This window comes from Grammomys surdaster, unplaced genomic scaffold, assembly GCF_004785775.1.
Source record: "Grammomys surdaster isolate TR1022 unplaced genomic scaffold, NIH_TR_1.0 225734, whole genome shotgun sequence".
NCBI classification, from domain to species: Eukaryota; Metazoa; Chordata; class Mammalia; order Rodentia; family Muridae; genus Grammomys; species Grammomys surdaster.
Window position 1 is genome coordinate 1 of NW_021624439.1, and position 4294 is coordinate 4294.

At 42.3% G+C, this 4294-nt stretch overlaps 1 long non-coding RNA gene across 1 annotated transcript; it reads left to right on the forward strand.

The window, feature by feature from the left end:
* The first annotated feature begins 772 nt into the window (after positions 1–772).
* Positions 773–3944, forward strand: LOC114616021. Its single transcript, XR_003710580.1, has 4 exons — positions 773–855; positions 1896–1947; positions 2583–2702; positions 3889–3944. It is a non-coding gene; the product is annotated as an uncharacterized LOC114616021 (long non-coding RNA).
* The last annotated feature ends 350 nt before the right edge of the window (positions 3945–4294 follow it).

Below are 4294 nucleotides of genomic sequence, written 5' to 3' on the forward strand. Positions count from 1 at the left end.
CCTGCCCCTCACTGGCTGCAGCACATGAGAGTGGGTCCTGCACCGTGCCTGGGTAGCATAGTAGAGCTGGCCCTGGTGTTCAAGGCGTGGGTGAGCGGGCCCTGAGGGTGTGTGAGAGCAGGAAAGTTGACTCTGCTTGCTGGCTGCATTGGGTGGGCAAGCCATGGCAATGTTGGAGAGCTCACTCTGGTGGTATCAGTACAGGAGAACTTGTGGGCTAATCACCTAGCTCAGCTACTACCCAGGTCCAGATCCAGGGCTTTGAGTTGGTCTAACCCAATGTCTATGACCTGCTGGAGCAAGTGAAGAGCCTCGTCCTGCAAATCCAAAGCTGCAAGATCTCCATGACACAGAGCAATACCACAATATCCTAGAGGAGCCCTGGTGAGGATCTAGTACAGTGTAGCAGTAGACAGAGATCTCGAAACAGACCAATGACTCCTTACGATGCACACTGCAAGTAAAGATGTGTGGACAAAAGGGACACTGTGGGATGCACTGTGACACTACAGGTTCCACAGCTAGATTTGGTTGTTTTTGTTTTATGTTTTTAATTTCCTTTTGGGAGGACAGTTGCAAGGGCAGATACAAAGAGATAGGGAGATATGTGGGACTGTGGTGCCTCATGTAAAATTCACAAAGAATCAATAAAAAGTTAACGAAATTTTAAAAATAAAAATGTTAAAAGTTATGAAGACATTAACAATATACATTGTGATGGAGGGCATGTTTATATATGTTGGGAAAATAGTCAATTGTGTTTTTTATTACAGATGTGAATTTCTTCAAAGTAAGAAATCCTCAGAGGAAATTGCACAGTATATTCAAAGCTACAAGGGATTTGTTCATGTAACGGTAATTTACAACAGCCAACTTTTTCCAAACTCATTTTACTGCCTAATGTCTGAGCTGAGGTGTTTTGTTTTGTTTTAAAGATTTATTTATTTATTTTATGTATATGAGTGTGGTGTAGCTATCTTCAGACACACCAAAATAGGACATTGGATCCTATATATAGATGGTTGCAAGCCACCATGAGGTTGCTGGGAATTGAACTCACAACCTCTAAGAGAGCAGTCAGTGCTCTTAGTCCCTGAACCGACTCTTCAGTTCCTCAAATGTTTTTGTTGTTTTTTCATGGTTTCTGTGACTTTCTCCTTCATCCTTTTCCCTCTTACCCACAGAGTGTGGGAAGGTTAGGAGCCCATCGTCTTGCTAAGCTAGAATCACTTCTCATTTGATTTTCTGGCTGGCTTTGCGCTGGTTTTGCCTGCCTTTTGCTGAGAACATGGTGTGAAAAATCAGGGAAAAGGGCTCTTCTTCAGGAAAAAAAAAAACCTGGTGAAGTTTCCTTAGATAGTATATTGTTCAACTCACAGGTGCCTCTGAAGTTCGCTCCTCTCTGTGTCTTTATTCTGCATTAATTAAAATACATCTGTGGTATGTAACCTAGTTCTGTTTTTGAGCTGGGTGTTTTGTGTGAGTGATTCTGTATGTGGTTTCCACTTGGCTACAAGTAAACACTCACTGTTGTTTATAACTGTATAAAAATTTTTCTAAGGGCTAGAGAGATGACTCAGTGGTTAAGAGCACTGACTGCTCTCCCAGAGGTCCTGTGTTCAGTTTTCAGTAACCACCTGGTGGCTCACAACCATCTGTATTGGAATCTGATGCCCTCTTCTGGTGTGTCTGAAGGCAGGTATAGTGCACGCATACATAAAATAAATAAATAATTCTTTTAAATTCTTTCTCTAAAATAATAGAAATATAACCAAAAATTAAAGGTCCATTTCACCAAACAACTCTGTTGCTCTAATGGAATCTCCCTTCAGTTGAAGCTCACACATAGATGTACATTTTATACATCAATTAAAAAACTGAATTTCTTTCCTCAGGGAGAACATTTTCTGAAGTCCTGGATCAGAAGAGAACTACCTATGGTATCAGGTAAAACCTCAGGCACATTTGGAACACTTTGCTTGTTTCTTTCTTCATTTAAATGTAATTGCCCCTGCCCCCACAACTGTTGCAGTAATTTCTAACCCAAATAAGCCTGTATGAAAAACACAATCCAGTTAATATATTTATGAGCTATATGCCTAGACTGGGCAGATCTACCCCTGCACTGCTCATTGTCCTCACCCACTCCCCAGGTGTGAGACCCTTTGCTCCTTGCAGTTTCCTTTTGGCCAGATGGTTCTTCTCCACCCCATACACTGTAAGAGTCCTCTGTGCTCTGAAGCCCTGAGCCATCTCTCCAGGCCCCAGAGAGAGAATGACTCCTGTATTCCATTTTAAACCCTTAATCCTATACAGAAATGGAGAGAAAGAGGGGAGCGCCCCGGTCTTTGCTGCTCTGCTCCAGCAGGTATAACAGTCGCTCGTGGGGCCTCCTGCTTTTCTAACCACCTGCAAAAGTGACAAAAGCACAGGTTATCAGATGATTACATACACACACACACACACACACACACACACACACACAGAGAGAGAGAGAGAGAGAGAGAGAGAGAGAGAGAGAGAGAGAGCGCTAACTTGACCTTTGCTATCAAAGTCTCCTGGTCTCCATCTTTTCTCCCAAGCTTACTGCAATGAGAGTGTCTTTGCTAATGAAGAACTAAGGATGGACACCTTTAAGGACTGGCCCCAAGAATCACCTGTGGCTGTTGAAGCTCTGGTAAGAGCAGGCCTTTCCTACACAGGTGAGTCAGAATTTCCTGTCTACCAGATGTTCTAATCCCCATCATTCCTAAGAAATCCCTTTGCTGCTAAATAAGACTTCCACTTTCCCACAGCTCCCTTGGTGCTCAGCCGAGGTCTAGGCTGACAGTATCCAATCCCTCTTACCCAGGGAACCACCTCCCCTGCTCCCTAATATTTCTTCAGTCAGAACTTATATGGACATACCTACCTTTAAGAGTTGCTAAGAGCCAGGTGGTGGTGGCGCACACCTTTAATACCAGCACTTGGGAGGCAGAGATAGGCGGATTTCTGAGTTCGAGGCCAGCCTGACAGAGTGAGTTCCAGGACAGCCAGGGCTACACAGAGAAACCCTGTCTCGAAAAACCAAAAAAAATAAAAATAATAATAATAATAATAAATAAATAAAATAAAAAAAATAAAAAAGAGTTGCTAAGAAATATGCTGTGTTCCCAGGAAGAAAAGTGCCTATTTAAAGAGTTGGCCTTTAAATAGAGTGCCTATTAAAAAAGTGCCTCTTTTTCAACTCCCCATTTTTTTTTTACCAGCTATAAACTCTAGACCCCAGGAGCTTTGTCTAGTTAGACAAAGGAGCTCTTCTCTGCTTGAACTGTAGAGTGCCTTCATGGTTCAAGAGTGGAAGATGCTGATTTTCCATTTCCAGTTGAATCCCTTGGCTCAGGCACATTAGAATTTTTTCCCTAGAATACAGTCTCCTGAGCAATGTGCTCTTATCTCCTGTAGAGCATACCTGGGAATAATAGGAGAGACAAGTAGTTCTTCATGATCTCACTGACATAAAAACTCGTGTATTTTCTTCTGTGTTTTTGCACATGATCTTCAAACATATTCTTTCTGATTTACTCAGTAAGCAAGTGTGTTTTGGTTGCCTATGACTGTGAATGCCCAGTATGTCATTAATGTCCAGAACAGACAGAAATCTCTACTCTCATCCAGCTACTCTTCAGATTCTGGTGGCAAATCTTTCAGGATGATTGGTTTGGGAGAGCTTTCTTAAAAGCACCCCAGTGAACGACCAAGAGTCCTGTGTGAACTGTTGCCTCCTGGATGACTTGTCCACACAATACAACTGGAGATCCAAGTAGGAGATCACTGGGTAATCTGGAGCTGTCTTCTTGTGATTTGGACAATGTATGTGCTGTTGAATTGACCTCATTCCTTTTCTAGGCAAAAAGGACATTGTCCAGTGTTTTTCCTGTGGAGGATGTATGGAGAAGTGGGAGGAAGGGGATGACCCAATAGAAGATCACACCAAGTTTTTTCCCAAGTAAGCAAAATTAATTCTCTTGACTTTGAACATACCTGAAGCTCCTAAGATCCCACCTCTGCCCTACATAGGCTGAGTTATTGTCTGTGAGTCTGTAAGTTTATTTTAGCTGTTCACATGGACTGGCCTTAACTCTGCTTCATTCCACATTCTCACCATGTTCTCACCATTACTTTATAGATCACATGTACAAAGTTGTTGAGAGCCACAGTATGCATGTCTCATATGATACAGCACTGACAGAATCACTGGAAATAGACTTTCTATTTAATTCTTTGTTCTCTTGCATTCTCTCTCTCTCTCTCT